We start from the raw sequence: 18,697 nt of genomic DNA, 5'->3' as shown, positions 1-18,697 counted from the left end.
AATTCAGACCTCAGAAAGACTCACCTGAGTGAGGGTGAGTCTAGAAGGAGACACACTACCCCTCATTGCAGTGCCTCACTTCCACAGTGGGGAGGGAGGAAGAGAGGTCTCAGCCAGCCTAGGTCCTGACGAGGCCCTGGCATGCAGAGAAGGTAGGAGTTAAGAAGGACTCAAGGGCTGCTGTGAGAAGAGGGGGACAGCACTTGTGCTAGGGAGTGCCCAATTCCTGCTTCCCAGTTTTATCAACCAGACACATCCTTTCCTCAAGGAACCTGTGAGGCCAAAAGCCAGAGAAGCCGTACAGTCCTAGATAAGGCAACAAAACCAAAACCAAAACAACCTTCCCACAAATTATCACAGTTTATTAGAGACCTTACAAACTGGGAAGTTAGTCCTGGGCAGCCACAGGACATTCAGAGTAGGGCTTCTCACCACCCAGGGTGATACAGGGAGTTATATGGTAAGAACAAGGAAGGCCCAGAGCCAAGTCAGGATTTGCAAGATCATCAACATGTTTCCTTGAAGTCTCTGATATGCAGCAAGAGTAGGTTAGTGCAGAGAGCTACCCCGTGTAGGTCCTGACATGCCCCGGACACGTAGAGAGGGTAGGAGATGATGCAAAGTCTGCTGTGGGAGAGGAGGAGGGTGGGGCTTGTGCTGGCGCTACTCAATTCCTGCTTCAGTGGCATGACCTGCTTCATTTTTTGGTCTTAAGTGCCCATCAAACTCTGGCAGAACCTGTTCTGTAGGTTCCCAGCCAGACACTTGGTGAGCCAGGAGACCGAAAACCAAACAAGCTGAGGGAAAAGAGAAGCTATGGGAGAAATCCTGAGATGCTCAACTTCCAGTTCATAGGGAGAAATAGCCTGTTTTTCAGAATAGTTTGGCCCAGTGTGTGAGAACGGAGATGCCCTGAAAATGCCACCCACAGTGTTTTTGTCCTGCAGGACAAATTGGGGTGAGGGTGGGGGTGGGCGCAAATGAAACTGTGAGGAAAAGAAGCTATTGCAGGCACCATATGGCTGTTGTTATGGGCAGTTAGATATGCTGCTGAAGCCCAGTAAGAGCAGAAGGCAAGTAAGAGGATGAAAAGGGGCTTCTACTCTAGAAAAGGGTCTTAGTTTAGAATGTTCCAACAACACTGATGTATTAGCAAAAAAAGGTGAAGCCCAAGAGAGACAATTAGAAGTAATGGCATGTGAAGTGATGAAAATTCATGGACTAAGGAGGTAAATCTGAGGAGTTATACAGAGGAAGGGCAGGGATCCCTGGGAGAGTGCAGAAGAGGGAGGATGGGAGGAGGAAATTGAAATGGAAGAAGAGCCTAAACTAGCAAGATTGTTAACAATTACAAAAAATGAAACAAATCAGGGATCCCAGCAACCCTGGGGAAGAGACCCCTGCTCAGAAGCAAGCAGAAATGAGGGAGTATACACCCGTAGTATCAGTAGAATTAACAGGAAAGTTAAAACAAAAAGGCCAAGAGAACATAGCCACTGGGTTACTAAGATTATGGGATGTAGGGGGAGATGGTATTACACTTTCATGAGTGGAAGTGCCAAAACTGGCTTACATAACAACATATCCGTCTCTTTGTCAGTGTCTTCACCAGGCATGACAAAGACCAGACAACATTCAAAATTTATTAGTATGGTGCATTTTTGCTGCAAAATTGGCCTGGCCTAATGAGGGGACTATGCCGTCCATAATAGGAAAATGGTCATCTATGAAAGAATTATAGGACATAGTTAGAGAATTGGGAATGAAGCATGCAGCATATGCTGAACACTTTCATGGGCTGGATGATGAGCTGTTCATGGTCATACTGAAGGATAAATCCTCCCAACTGCATCTCCATCCTGGTAGGGGACATTAGTAGCTATTCTAAGCCCACTAGTCATCCAGGCTGTTCACCAGGTGGCACAGGCAAAAGTAGACTTGGGTGAGATGGAAGGACTATAGTCAAAAGGGATAAGAAAGTAACCAAAGAGACATTGGGGGCAGAGGAGGTCTATGCATGTAACCCATAAACAATTATGGACTGATTTAATAGCTGCAGGCATCCCAAGAGAAAAATAGATAAACAACATAATATTTCATTAGTAGGAGACTCTGGCAAAAGTGGCCTAAGGAGAAAACTTCAGCCTCTGCCTATGCCTAAATCTGTGAAACTGCTTGTCACTCCCACAGCACCCCCAAGAAAAGTAAGTGTGGTATACGGGGGCAGATATCCCTGAAGTCAAGGGGTGAAGCCACAGTTGCTTATAAATATGGGTGACAGCAGGTGATCGCAGGCCTCGCATAAAGCTAGTTAACCACTACTCTCCAACCAACAATTTGCAATAATATTGATAGTGGAGCAGAGTGCCTGCTCATTTATGGGGAGCCCCCCCAGAGATTTAATGGATCCTTAAAGGTGATAGACGGGTATGGGGGAAAAGCCATATGAGTAGTGCAAACTACACTAGCATTGCAAATTGGGCACCTGACACCCCAAAAGCATATTGAATGTATTTCTCCCATTCCTAAATATATATTAGTGGTGGATTTATTACAAGATCCGGACCTTAAAACCACCATGGATGAATTTCACCCTCACACCTGCATGGTGAAATCAATTATACGGGGTGCTGCTCGTTGGTCCTCCGTACACCTGCCCACACTCAGGAGGGTCACCCGTACCAAACTATTTCACCCTCCAGGTGGACACACTGAAATCAGTGAAATGTTAAAAGAACTGGCCAGAGTGGGCATCATGTGGCCAGCACAGAACCCGTTTACTAGTCCTATATGGTTGATTAAAAAAACTGCTGGAAGTTGGAGAATGACAGTTGATTACTGAGACTTAAATAAGGTTGTTCCTCCTATTCACACTGCAGTGCCAAATATTGCAATGCTTCTCAATAACTTATTGACCCAGTTAGGAGATTTCCTTATGTATTAGATTTAGCTAACACTTTTTTTGAGCTATCCCACTGGCAAAACCTTGCCAAGATCAATTTGAATTTATGTGAGGGAGGGCCGCAGGTTTTCTACTACAAGGGTACCTACATAGCCCAACCATTTGTCATGGAATGGTGGCAGCTGATCTAGCAAGATGGGAAAGGCCACCAAATGTTGCTCTGTTTCACTATATTGACAATATTATGCTTACTTCTGGTAGTATTACATCTTTAGAAATGGCAACCCCGCTATTATGGCACCCTCTAATGAGCCAAGAATGGGCCCTCAACCATGCTAAGATCCATGTGCCTGGACAGTCTGCAAAATTCCTAGGTTGGGTAAGACAAAGTACAAATGTGTCCAACTCCCTGCACCACAAAGGAACTGCAGCTTTGTAAGCTTATTAAATTACTAGAGACCCTTTAAACTCTATCTGGCTCAAATACTTCAACCATTATATAGATAGATTAAAATGTGGGCTCAGTGGCATTGGGACACTGAGGCCGAGCAAGTCTTCCAACAAGCTTTGGATCTGTAAAGCAGATCCAGTCTTTAGCTACCTTAAAAGCAGCGTCAGCTTGTGAATTGGATGTTGCCAGCCACCCGGAGGGTGTGGGTGGGATCTGTGGCAAAAATAAAATGGGAAGTTAGTACCACTTGGGTTCTGGTCTCAGCTCTGGAAAGGAAAAGATCAACAATATAGTCCTATTGAAAAACAATTGTTAGCAGTGTATCTTGCTCTTAGGCAAACTGAGCCTGTAACAATGACTTTGCCAATAACTTTGTAAACATCTTTGCCAATAAGTGGATGGGTCAAGGACACTTGTATTTAATACAAAATTCTGCTGTGCATGATACAAAAATGGCATGCACATTCTCCTTACTAGCCCACTATCTGAGGAGTTACATAAATCACTGGACCCTGTTACATATACAGGGAATCTGAACTTCCCTATACCATTCATGCCAATGATAGAAAAAGTAGCATCAATAATAGAGGGATAAAAGCCCCATCAGAGGATGCCTGGTTTACTGATGCTTCCTGCAGAGAACAACCCCCTTGATGGCAAGTGACAGCAGTTCAAATAATTAGAGACACCATATGGGTGGATGAAGTGGAACGTCAGGGCAGTCAACGGACACGGACTGAGTTATGAGCCATCTGGATGGTTGCAGTCCACGAGCCTATGCTGATCTCCATATGTACCAAAAGCTGTGCTATTTGACTCTCTAGATGGGACAAAAGTGACAATAGGAGAAATGAACCATAGTCGGTAAGGACATATGGGGTAAAGACCTGTGGGAAGATATCTGGGTTAGGGCACAAAACTATGATGCCAAAATAATAATTTGGCATGTTCCAGACCCTATTTCATGCACACCTCAGGGAAATTTGGAGGCTGATACCTTAGCTAATATTAAATGGGTTGATGAAAACTATGACCAAGTCAATTGGCTACACTGAAAATTGAGACATAAGAGTTCTAAGATGGTATGGGAATTATGTAAAAGGTTACATCTCTCTTTGAAATATAATGATGTGGTTATGGCCTCATTACCACCTCTAATATGTGCTTGATGGAGGTGCAGTGCCCCTTATCTCATAAGATGTGGCAGACCCTGCAGGGAACACAGATGAGGCAATGCTGGAAATTAGACCATATAGAACCCCTTCTTCTGCCAATTGGACAAAGATGTGTACTAATTTACATAGGTACTTCTTAGGCATTCTGCAGGCTTTTGGATGCCAATGAACAAATCTCCCTTCAATAATACAAGGACACGGGAAATTTTCCTTTATATATGGAAACCCACAACATATTGACAACAGCCGTCCAGGACTGGGTGCAAGAAAGAGAAATTGCCTGGCAATCTGCCATACTACCCCCAGACTACTGGCCTGATAGAGAGGAAGAATGGTATTTTAAAACAATAGCTACAGCAGTTACCTCCTAACTACTCGTTGCATGGGTGGGTACCCCATTTACAGGGCAATTAGGCAAGTGAATAGTGCACCAAGGACTGGCAAACTTCAGCATACATGTGTTTCAAGGCCCTGATGTCCACTCCAACAGCAATAAGAATAGAAGTCACATGGGAACAAGATATTTCTCCAATTACAACAGAACAGGGAGTTGTGTTGAGATTGCCACAGGCCATACCCAAAGGCGCCCACCAAATTTGGTGAGCCTTACTCTGGAAAACACCACCCAAGTGGATATGTATTCTTATTTCTTGAGCACAAAGAAAGGAATTAACAACAACTTGAACTCCTATTTTATATGTAGAAGGTCTCCCCATTGCTCTAGTTTACAGACAGCCTCCTCTATAGAAGCCAGGGCAGAAGGTGCAGTCTTATTATGGCTTAATATACAGTCTCCTTTATCTACAATTCCCTATCTGATGCCGAAGAACATTTGGGGGCTAAAGTTTGGCTCATTTCCTGGGGTAAGAAACCAATTTTGGGGGAAACTATCTTGTCAGGAGATGGGCCTGTAATGTACATATTATTGAATGGTCACGACCTCCCCTTTTAGTTCCTACTAAGCAGCTTGTATTTTGTTCCTACGTTAATTGTTTCTAATCTTTACAGCAGAAGGAAATGAATTCTTGAAATGGGCAACCAAAGTGGCTACAACTCATAACCAGACTTATTGCTCGGTGTATAGGCAGTTGCCGACTTCTATCAGTGATGAAATACCTCAGACAGCATTACCTTTTAACCTAATGGAGTGGGGTTGGGGATATGCTTTACTAATTTTTCCTCTTGACATTAGCAGGCATAGGTATTAGTATATGTATCTTATATTGTTGTGGTCAATTCTGCCTCCAGAGGTGGCTCCCAATTTCAGCTCCGGAATATTTGCAGAGGAGGGGCATACAGAATGTTAACATAGGCTTTTTCCCTGAGCAGAGTCTCAGAGACAGATAAAGTAGATACAACCCCAGGTATTGGTCCTTTTGAGGGCTAAAGAGACCCACAGGTTCTATGGTCATGGAAGATGGGGTTCACTGCCATGTCATTTGGCCCTTCTTTGGAGCTGGTGTTTCTGCATGATGGAGCTGGACTCAGATGGGGTCTCTTTTCACAAGCCTTTCATACTACTTTACTGGAATTGTTGTTGGTGCTGGGGCTTAAGGTATATCTAGGGGATTTGAATCTCTGGACTGACAGTTTGATAGCCAGGCCCTGACCTCAACAGACTTCAGCTCCTACACTCTGATTTATTGGACTTACTCCACTCAGCTAACATGGAGTTGAAGAATGTCAACCACCACATGTGGATCCTAGAGTACCTACAACTGAAAGCAGGAGGATTGCATCCAATATCCATGTGGAATCTAAACCCCCTCTTGACATAGATGTGGAATGGACACAACCAAGCCAAGGTCCACAGGAAGGAGGAATACAGTAAGGATCAGAGTGGACTTAATGATATTCTATTCATGAACTATTGTGGTTAATAATCGAGAAAATGTGGCATTGATGTGGAAAAAGTGGTCATGGTGGCTGCTGGGTACGGGGAAGGGGAAGAAGAGAAGAGATGTGGAGGCATTCTCGGAATTTGGAGTTGTCCTGGGTGGTGCCCCAGGGACAATTGCCGGATGTTGTATGTCCTCCCATGGCCCACTGGATGGAACGAGGGAAAATGTGGGCTATGGTGTGGAACACGAACATGGGGTGCAGCAATGCCCGGAGATGTACTCACCAGACGCAATGGATGTGACATGATGATAGGGGAGAGTGTTATTGGGGGGGGAGTGGTGCGGTGGGGGTGGTGGGGGCAAATGGGGACCTCATATTTTTTTAATATAATATCTTTTAAAAAAATGAATAAATTGAGTAGAATTTGAAAAAAACAAAAAACAAAAAAAAAACATAGGCTTTTTGAGGGGTGGAGCATGAAACCATAAACCAGAGAAGCCATAAATTCCTAGAAACCTCCCTGTAGTTGCATCTTAAAGCATGTGTGCACATTCCTGAGCACGATAGCTATCTGTACTAAACTACTCCTGCTACGTATCAGTAACTTCAAAGAGATCTGTTTATGATCTTGCAAATCCCGACTTGGCTCTGTGCCTTCCTTGTTCCTGCCCATAAAACCCCGGATAGCCCCCTGGAGGAGTCTGAACATCCTCCAACTGCCCTAGACCAGCTTTCCAATTGTAAATTCCCTAATAAACTATTACTATTTTGCTATACAAGTGGCCTGCTCTTGTTTTTCATCTTAAGTGCCCATTGAACTTTGGCAGAAACTCTTCTGTAGGTTCCTGGCCAGACAGAATCCTTCTCAAGCCTAAATAGAACTCATATTTTATTATCTCCATTCAGAATTAAGAATAGATTTGTACTTGCTGTAATGTCCTAATTGGATAAATAAGAGTATCTCTTAGTTGTCAAAATTATTTGCATTAATACTCAGCTAGGACAATGCAATAAAGCACCCTTCTTAGCACATTGTGTCCCCATTGTGATGAATGGCATGATTAAACTTTGTCTGTCTCCCCTTAACATGATTAAGAAAAATCAGTTATTAGATGAAGTGCAGAACAAAGACAAATGCATCTACAAGGAAGCCACAAGTCACTGCCTAAACAGACTCATCCAGACTGTGGGCACAAATGACACACAGCATGTTCCTGGGGTGGCCACAGAGCATGAAGCACAGATTGGGCCTTTATGTAAAGAGCAGGGCCCTGGTAGAGAAGAGAGCAGATGGAAGTGCTATAGCAAGCTTGTGCAAAATAAAAGGCTATCGTCCCTGAGAAGCGACTCTGAAACGCGACATAATTTTCCGTGTGATCCAGGAGCTTTTCGTCTCTATTCAGCTTGCAGTAATGTCTTATTTATAAACTTAGCCCTGGGAGATTAAGGTTCTACAGAGGAATTCAAGTCCAGGTCTTTTATTGATGGATCAATCAAAACCATTTATTCAACATCCCTTAACATAGAGGCTTGTGCTAGGTGTGATGAGCCATCTGCATAATAGGTCCCCATCCTTGCCTTCCAAAGGCTTACATTTTAGTTGGGGAGATAATCCTCACATTCATATTTACAAGGGATTGTGACTGAGGAATCAGTGACATGAGGACCTGAAGAAATCCTCTCGGCAACTCAACACTCAGGTTAAAAATAAGATGTTCAGAGTCAGGCTGATGTGGGTTCAGAGTTCACCTCCATCCCCCACTAGTTGTGTGATCTTGAATAATTTACTGGACTTCCTTATGCCCCAGTTTCTACACCTGTCAATAGAGTGAAAAATACATTTGTGTGTGAGGCTTTAGCACAGAGTCTGGCCAACAGTAGGCATATGATAGATGAAACCTTTTATTATTCTTATACCTTTTAATCAGGACTAGAAAAATGAATCAGGTGTTTTTAAAATGTTTAGTTTGCTCTTGTTTTGCTATTGTGTTCATGATTTTCTCCCCTCAATATGAGGGGAATGAGGCTGGCCTGGATAGGCTCCTTGGAGGGCCCTGCCATCATCTCCTGCTCCGCTGCCTTTTGTCCTCTTAAAGCAGGTAAATTGTGTGGTAGTTCATGGCATGTAGAGTCTTGGTTGTTCCTGACACAGCAGCAGAAAGAGGCTTGAGCCCAATTCCCCTGCCTTCCTGTGTTTGTGACTGATGTTGACACCCGCCCCAGCAGTCTCAGGCGTGTAGATGGAGAAGAAGCCACGCCTGTCACAAGGCAATCCACTTTACACCTGGGCCAGGAGATTCATTAAAGAGCACACGTCATGAGCACCTGCAGTTTTGCTGTGTAGGGTTACATAAGAAAACCAGACAGAAAAAGATTCCTACGGAGCTCACACCTACAGAGGGAGAGAGACAATAAATAGAATAAATATGTAAATTATATAGTATGTGAGAAAATGATCAAGGAGCTATGGGAAAAAAAGAAAGAGCAGAATAAGGGGACTGAGAGCATGGAGGTGGGGTAGATTGTGGCAGCTTTTAAATTGGTTTTCAGAGAGTCTCACACAACTGGAGTCATCATTAATAGCACCTCATAGGTAATAGTTCTGAGCTGAAACTACAGATGCTTGCTGCTGCTTCGTGCGAAAAGCGGCTTGAAATGACAATTTAAGAATAATTATTTTAATTGATATTTGAGTATCAGAGAGGCCCTAAGCTCACTGGTGGGATGAAAAGGTATGTTTGTGATCAGGATGTTCAGCTTCGTTTATTTAAATGGATTTTCCATTCAAGTCTCCTTTCTGCATGAGAGGTAACCCATCTACGTAATCATGAGCAATTCCCTCATGAAGCAGCTTTGAGAAGCCTCACAATCAGCAGCCAAAGATTCAAGAGGGAGAGCTCAGCGAGAGGCTGGAAATAGCACCACTTTGCTTATTATTCTGACTCTCCATATGCAGGTGGCAGAAACTCATGGGCAATACTGCCATTCAGTAGTTAACAGACAACATTGCTTTCCCATGAAAAGGATGGCACTATGTGCAAAATCTTGTAATTAATTCATGCTCTGAGGTTGTCAAATAACCACTAAAAACCGTGTTTCAGAGGAATGTTAATTACCTGGAAAGATAAGCAGAATATACTGTGAAGTGAAAACATGTATGTGTAGTATGTCACTATTTTTATTACTGTTACTTATATATAAACAGAAAGAGACCAAAGTATTAACAAAGGTTATCTCTGGATAGGACTTATGGGTGATTCTTATTTCCTTCTTTTACACAATTAATAGTCATTTTTACAATTAGAATAAACAAGAAAGTTTATATTTAAAACATAGTAAATGAATCCAGCCACCCATAGCTATAGCAGCCTTGTCCTTACCACAAAGCCTGAAATTCCTTTGTCTACTGGTGGGCTGCGCAGTGTGTGTGTGTCTGTTTCAGGAGAGGGTCACATCAGTGATGTGCTTATAAATCTTTAACACCTGGCTCTCCAGGACAAAAAAAAAACCCTGATTTTTGTTATTTGCCGATTTCCATGGTATAAATATTCGCATCATGACTATTTCAAGATACCAGTGCTTTGTTATGGAATGACTGGAAAATCCAGAACTGTAATCAGTGCCTTGTTACTTAAGAAAGTACTGGAAAATCCAGAATTGGAATATCTATACAATTAAATGAGAGGGAGAGAGAGAAAAAAAAAAACCTTACAAGAATAATTAAGACATGAGGTTGCAAATGCCCTGCTAGCAAAACAAAACAAAACAAAACAAAGACCTGCATCATTGCACGATATAGGGATTTGGGAAGATATGCTCACCGTTGGTTCTTGTGAGCCTTTATGTTCTCATTATAACACACCACTGGCTCTCTGTCATATCTGCCTGAACACATTAGACACAGAGCAAACCTGGTGTTACATTTTGTTGGCTCACCAATCCTCTCTTTTCTCTGTGGAAAGGAAGAGGCAGATGCAACTAATTTTTGTGCCCAGATTCATGAACTTTTCAATACATGAGATGCCATATCCAGTGTTTCAGGGACTTTTCAGAAGTTTCATGGGAGGGAGGAGGGGGATATCACCCCACCTCAAAACAGTCCATTGCTGTGTGTTGGTGGGGGTGGAGTTAATGTGTGAGAAAGGTGATGGCATGTACTCTGAAGCCGGATTGTTACAAAGAAATCATGGGCAGTGGTGTTCACATGGAGAAACTATGTGATAAGATGGGGCTAAGTCATGGGAAGGACTCTGTACTATAAAATGACAACTTCCATTTATTGAGCATCTACTGCATGCCATGAGCCATCTCAGTTAAATCCTGACAACAGCTCATGAACTAGCCACTGTTATTAACCCCACTTTACAGAAAAAGCAACTGCAGAATTACAAAGATATTAAGAGGTGTAACTTGGATTCATACCCAGGCTTATCTGATTCCACAGAACTAGATTCTCAACAGCATGGTACTACGCTGCTCCCAGTGAGTGGGCCAGTCCCTAGAAACCCCCCTCCCCTGCCCTGTGAGAGAAATTCCTTTGGCAGAGACACTGTCATGTGTTTGCAAATCTATCTCATTTTCCTCGATTGCACAGCTAACCTTTACTTTCTGGACTCCTTGAGAAAGTCCCCTGTGACTGAGCCCCAGCCAGTGGAATAAGGGCAACAGTAACAAGAGCCACCCCAAAGCCTGGCCCACCAGTTCCTCCCATGCATAATCCTCCTTTCACTTTCCTCCTCCCATGGTAACTCTGGAAGACCTATTTTGAATATGGAAGCACCAAAAAATATAAAGAGCCTGGGTTCCTAAATGGCTGTGGCTAAGCCACTGAGATTTGGGTTTATTTGTTAAAGTACCATGGCAGAGTTTATCTAACTTAAGCACGTATCTCACTGAAACTTTTAGATTAAAGGGAGAAGACATGGCCAGAATCTTGCTCTGCTCAGTTATCTCTGAGAAGGGTCCTCCAGAAGTCTGTAGAACCTCGCCTATATACCTTTATTATAGCACTTACTGTATTGAGTCATCATTTATGCATTGTCTGTTTATCTGTGAGCTACTCAAAAGCAGAGCTGGCCCCTGAAGCTGGTCTGGGCTGACCCTCGTTTGGCATGCTGATTGGACCTTACTAGCCTGTAGAATATGAAATGAAGGACAATCAGGTACTAGTCCAGCATTTTGAAATTGCTGCAGTGTTTGTCCTGAGTATTTTTTATGATTATTTCTTAGTTCCCTCTAAACCCTGTCTTGTGTGATTCTTTCCCTGTCCATCCCTAGAAGGAAAGTCTTTCCATTGTGATGATAGAACAGTCCCTCACCTCTCCCTGGAAAATCGTAATTTAAAGTTGACTGCCCCAGTATTTTTCATGTAACATTTATCTTTAGAAAAATTAAAAAAGATTAAATAAATAAAGTTGACTACGGAAGGAAAGACTTTAACTCCTGACAGGAGAATTCATGTAGCATGAACTGGTCAAAAAACTTGGAGTGAAGACAGGGGGAGATCCTGGCCTGCCAGAAGTCATGACCATCATGGGCCATGACAGAAGTCCATACTATCTCCCCTTATTGCACTTATCACATTTTATAACCATATACTTCCATGGTTAATTGATCCCTGCTTATCTCTTCACAGACTCTAAGTTCCCTAAGGACAGGGACTGTATGTTTTTTCTCACACTAGAAGCCCATGCCCAGCAGGGGCTATTGCTGTGTTGTGGGTAATGAATGCGTGAGCCTGCCCTGGTGCTTGGACACAGGCCACTGGCTCAGAAACATGCTATTAGGGAGGGATGATGAGACCAGAACTGATGATGCTGGACACGTGAGAGGTCTTCTTTAAAACCCACGACCTCTCTGTGAAGTCCTTGTTGTCCTCCTGGTTTTATAGACTTTACTGCTAGTAAGTGGTACAGCTGGGATTTGGCCAGGGTCTGGCAGACACCACGGCTTCAGCTTTTTCCATCAGCAACTTTCCTTCCATTAATGACTGTCTTTTCTCAGTCCCTCCTTCCCTCTTCTCAGTCTGTCAGTTGGGGTCAGAATGCAGCCATCTCTGAGATGTTGGGCCATGAACCTTAGGGAGGCTTCCAAGCCTCACTTTTAAGTCCTCATATGGCCCTTGACCTGATGCTGAAAAGACTTTTATGTTCTCACTTCCTACCTTTTCAGCTCCAGTTACAGAAAGGCGGCAGTGGGAGAGCGAAAAAGGAAGGTGAAAACACTGAAACTCTTATAAATCTGAGAGAATAGGACACAATGAGACATACAAGAAAGCTTTGACGATAGACTCATGCCGCTTCTATCACTACTTATTTGGGGACCCCACCCCCACAGACTATCTGGCTGACACTCTCAGTAACCACTTATGTCTTGTGTATGTTGCTGTTCTCCACATGTGTTGGGAGATGCTCACCCTGCTGATCTGGACTCACTGATTGGACCGAGATCTTTACACACAGCACTCTTGGAGACCACTGAGTCATGCTAGAAAACCGGAGACTAGGATTCCACAGATGAAGCAGCTAGTTCCCTACTGCAAATAGCCACCATTGAGCATGCAGGCATTTCTTATCACTCAGCTGGTTCAGACCAATCTTTTCAGTGCAGTGAGGATCAGCATTTGCCTGGCATCTTAGCCTGGTCTCTGATATAAGTTTTATATCCTAAAAATCTTTAGTGTAGACTAAAACATCTACATATTGTAGATTAATAAAAATATCTTGGAGATATGTAAAGAGCTCTTTGAAATCTTCCCTCTCAAAATATATCTACAAACAAGAGAACCATGCCCACTTTGAAGACAAATTTTCCCTTGAAAATGTTTAAAGCCACCACCTTTACTTCTTGGGTTTGGTTTCCAGGGGCATGGGGAGAGTGAGATTTTTTTCTTTTTCTTCCCCTCACTTGAATGTTTGGTTTCAGGGTTCCTTAAGCTTCTATAGTGAAATGAGTAATTAGTGTATGATTAAGGATCTGTCAGCAATTCTGAGTGCAACTTAAAACTACATAGACAAGGGCCCCATTTCCTCCTGTATCATCCAAAAGAAACAAAAGCAAAACTCTCCGAGTTAATAAAATACAAATGCCATAGACTCACTCGCATTCTCTCAGGGGAATCTGGAAAACAACATTGGCCTTCTTCCCAGCTCATTTAAAAGTGAGAAGTCAATGGAATGAAGCTGTTTGTGCCAAGCAATAATAGTGATAAATAATGCATGGGCATTTATTATTTCCATGGTCCCTCCCCTCCCTTCCCACTTGATCAAGGCCTTAAGCAAACTTTCTTCTCATGCTCGTTTTCTACCAGCTGAAGGGTCTGGTAGGAGATGACTGCTGCTTTATGTCCAGCCTCATTGAGAACAGAATTTGGGAGTCACTTGTGCTCTGCAGGACCAAGAAGGATGATACACCCTGCTGGGATCTGCCCCAAATTTTCGTTTGACAAAGAAGGCTCTTGCTGAACAGCATCTTATAGCAGGGTTGTGTTTCAGGGATTGGTCTACCAGGAAGATGGAAAAATTTTCTCAAAATGGCTCAATACAGACACCAGGAAAGGAAGAAGGTAATGCTTTGGGTTTGTACAGAAGAAAGAGCAGCCAATTATAACCTTGACTGTGGTCCCCTGTTCTACTCCGATTGAGCCTTTTGGGAATAGCAAACTCCAGGTTCTTTTCTTGAAGGCCCAGAGTTTTCCAACCAATGGTCCAAGGAGCTAGACCCTCCAGATGGTGGGTGGTGGTGGAGACAAAGTGTCCCATGGACAAATATACTTAGGAAATAATTGGATTAAACAAAGTCAAAGAGGTTTCATTAGTTCAGGGCTTTTGAGAGCCAAAAAGATATAATTATAAATTGTGAGTCTCCAAAATTGGGGAAACAGCAAATGGTGGATCCCAAACATATTTGACCACAGAATTTCTTTTCTGGCATGACTTCTATGCTTCTCTTAGAAATAATGATCTATAGATGTGCCAGCAATTCTAAGCCCAACTTAAAACAAGACAGACAAAGCCCCATTTCCTACTGTATCATACATAAGAATCCATAGAAAGAATCTCCAAGTTAGTAAAATACAAATGGCAAAAAACACTTCTGTTAAAGATAAATCATCCAACTCATAAAAAAATCATTCAAAATAGGTATTTGAATTATCTTGCCAATTCCTTTGAAAGATTCACTTACTAGTTGCCTGACCTTCAATAAGTTACTTAGCTATATTCCTAATTTTCAAAATGGGGTAATTGAAAAGATTAAGTGAGTTAACATGTGTAAAGAGCTAAGAATAATGACTGGCTCCTGATAAGCCTTCTAGAAGTGATTGCTACTGTTGCTTTGTTTTTTGTTGTTGTTGTATGGAATAACAGCCTAAGAGTTTATGACACATCTATCTCAGAGACCATTTTTAAGCATAGTCAAAGAACATGAATGTTGAGGTCCACAGCTATGGTTTCAAGTACCAGCTATTGTTTTCTAGTAGCAGACAAAGGCACAAGGGTAGAAAAGAATGAGGTCCAGTGGAGAACAGGATATAGAACAGTCATGACTGGGCAAAGGGCTCATCTTGGGCCACTGTGGAACATAAATTTAGAAAGCAGCATGTAGAACAAATGCTAGAAAGCTTTGCTTTAGAAATGTATGCTGCAGTTAATAAGAAAACATGAAAAGTTGTTGAGCAAGGGAATGGTGAAACAAAAGCTCCTACTAATGTAAATAATGACAATAGGCAAGAGTTATTGAGACTTTCAACTGCTAGGTTAAGTTTTTCATATTCAGTATCTCAATCTATACCATGGACCTGTGAAACAAAAGCTCCTACTAATGTAAATAATGACAATAGGCAAGAGTTATTGAGACTTTCAACTGCTAGGTTAAGTTTTTCATATTCAGTATCTCATTAATCTATACCATGGACCTATTAAGATCTCCATTCTACAGATGAGGAAACTGAGGCCTAGAAAGACTTAAAATGAACTCAAGGCCACATGTTTGTAAGTGGTGGAACTGTGATTTGAACCAACCAATGTGCTTTTGGAGCCTGAGTTTTTAACTCCTGAGTGAGAGCACAATGTGGAATCAGGGTGGCTGCAGGCTGGAGGCAGGGGAGCTAGTCTAACAGCTTCTGTGGTCACCTGGGCAGCAAGTGATGATGGCTGGTTTGTGGATATGTCTTTGAGGAGGGAAAATAATTCTGAATCTTCAGAATGAGTTGTGCTAAGCCTTTCCTATATGTTAGTTTTCCCGGATTTTACGGGATCCACAGAAGGCCTAGATTAGATTAGAACAGCACTCCTCCAATGCTTTCATTTCCTGAAATCCTCAGGGACAAAACTGAGGAAGTTAATTTTGAATGGTTGTGCATAGAAATACTAGTTGAATTAAAACAACAGTGAGGTGCCATAACATACGCATCAGAGGGAAGAACACTTGCAACTCTGAGAACACCAAGTTGGCGTAGATGTGTGGTATGGGAACTCACATCCTGCTGATGAGAGAGTGGATTTTACAATCCCTTTGGTGAGTATCAAATTGGCTGAGCCTTGAAAAGGTGAAGAGGCTCATATCCCATCAGCCTGCAGTTGCACTTAATAGCTCCCTTAGAGGAATTTGTCACAATTACATAGGGAGATACTTTCTGATGTGTTTACAAGAAAATAGTGAAAACAAGTCACCTGTCTGTTAGCAAGAAGACATAAATAATCCATGGTTTATTCTGAAATTAGAATAGCATACTGGGGAAGCAGACTTGGCCCATGGATAGGGTGTCCACCTACCACATGGGAGGTCTGCAGTTCAAACCCGGGGCCTCCTTGACCCGTGTGGAGCTGGCCCATGCGCAGTGCTGATGCACGCAAGGAGTGCCCTGCCACGCAGGGGTGTCCCCGCATAGGGGAGCCCCACATGCAATGAGTGCACCCTGTAAGGAGAGCCACCCAGCACGAAAGAAAGTGCAGCCAGCTTAAGAATGGCGCCGCACACACGGAGAGCTGACACAACAAGATGATGCAAAGAAAAGAAACACAGATTCCCAGCCTCTGATAAGGATAGAAGCGGTCACAGAAGAACACACAGCAAATGGACACAGAGAGTAGACAACTGGGGAACTTGGGGGGGGGGGGGTTGGCGGGAAGGGGAGAGAAATAAATTTTAAAAATAAGTCTTAAAAAAAAAGAATAGCAGACAGCAGTTGAAATGTAAATGGAAGATCTATCAACTCATCTATCAACATGGATAAATGCCAAAAAAAAGTTGAAAGAAAATTGTAAAAGAAGTCATAGAGTAAGACTAAACTGCATTATAAAAACTTAAAGCAAAAATTTAGTACATCACTTTTTATGGATATGTATACACATAATGAAATTATAAAAACATCCAAGGCAGGAATATTCATGAAGCACAGGGATATGAAAAAGGGAAAAAGAAACAAGGGTGGGACTTCAGCTATATACATAACATCTTATGTCTTGAAAACCAAAAAGAAAAAAAGAGACGTCTGTCTAATAAAATGTTAACATCTGCTAAATATGGGTGGGAACATTTCTTGTGCTATTGTTGGTTTTCTAAACTGTGTGTTTCCATGCTCTAAAACATACAAGTAATTTCATAATTTAATATTAGGAAAGAAATGAAAGGGACCATAATAATAATTATACCCAGCTCACTAGGTTGAATTAAGGATTAAATGAGATACTATATCTAAACCACCTTGCACTGTGCCTGGCTCTAGAGTTCAACCTTGAGGCTCAGAAAAGGCCAGCTCCCTTCCTTGCAAATTTCCCATCCCACATTGACACCTATGTAAGGGTTTATGGTTCACAAAACTCTTTTATAGTCACATTATTTCATTTCATCCTCATAACAACCCAGTGAGTGGAGCCGATAGCCTGAGTGCTACTTTAAGACGCTGAGGGCCCAGATGTGAGGCCCGGGGCTGAAGGAGGCACCGGGTCATCTGGCATCCTGCCCACGGCTTCCCCACTGTAAGTGCAAGATGGAGCAGCAGTGGCTTGTCAGGGGTCAAAGGAAGCTCATCTTTCTGCTGTGTGATAGTAAATTACACTGATAAGCCTGAATCACAGGAGAGGGAGAGCTGATTGGAGGGAGCAGGGCTCCCCCCAGCAATTCCTCCACTGGCTACCTTGTAAATCCCTGAAGCTTTTTGCCTGAAAATTCCCATTCATAAACTGGAGATAAAATACCAGTTTCTCCCTATCACACAGCCTTATTCCCTGTAAATGTTAGAGAAATCTGTGTGGATCAAATGGAATCACAAGAGTCAATGTGCTTTGGAAATAATGTTGCCATAATAAATGTAAAATGCTATTGTTGTCACGTAAACAGGTATTGGATTTAACGCTGTGATATATCAGACTTTTAAAAAAGACTTGAATCCTTCTTAAAACGCTAAGAAAATGGGAGAAAGGGAAAAACCTTGCTCCTTTTAGAGACCAATCTGATGAAAAACCCAAGGGTGGATTTCTAATTAAAAAGAGCCAGTTCAACTAAGTCTGAAAACAAAGTGTGAGGTATGGGTACCGAAATGACATTTTCAATAAGTGGCTTCAATTTATTCACATTGTTTTCCATGCTGTAAAAGTAATTTCTAATTTACAATATCTGATATGATTCATTAATCTAGAAAATTAGATTTCTGGGGGAACATGGGCTGCATTTCCAAAAATTAAAATCCAACGCCGAGTTTTTCCTTCAAAGAAACTTATAGGTTTACAAATGCAGAATAAATTAATGTGGCAAAACAATTGCTCCCATATTTATAAAATTGCATGTTTGAGTTCATTGTCAAAGAACTATAGGAAGTGCATGACAGCCTGTGACAGCAAGAGCTGATGATAATAGAAGAGAGTGTAAAATAATAGCGAGGGGCCCGCAGCATCTCCACCATAGACGCTGTGACACAGGAAAAACCTGCCACCTGCCCAGTGACTTGAAAGCTGACTTCTGGGATAGGAATTTTATCAGCATATCGATGTCACCAGGTATTTCAAAACAATGCTTTTGCATAGAGTCAAGAAAAAATTTTTTGCCATCTATATACCTTAAAAAAAAAAGACAAAAAAAAAAAAAAAAGTAACATCTCTCCTAACAGAAACTAAGATAAATTACAATGATTTGTATTTGGGTGGCAAATTATTCTAGCCTCTTCTCAAATTATCTTTTTAGATCGTTGTCTGCCAATTCATGGTGTAGCCCTTTTTAAAAATATAATGAATATGTATTTTTAAAAAAAGAAGACCTAGGAAGGAGATTTGCAGCCATGCAGTTGGCTGTCTTTGGATCAGCTAACACCTAGAAAACAGGAGCCTGGAT

This window comes from Dasypus novemcinctus, chromosome 6 (genome assembly GCF_030445035.2).
Source record: "Dasypus novemcinctus isolate mDasNov1 chromosome 6, mDasNov1.1.hap2, whole genome shotgun sequence".
In the NCBI taxonomy this organism is placed as follows: domain Eukaryota; kingdom Metazoa; phylum Chordata; class Mammalia; order Cingulata; family Dasypodidae; genus Dasypus; species Dasypus novemcinctus.
This window is presented reverse-complemented; position numbering follows the sequence as displayed.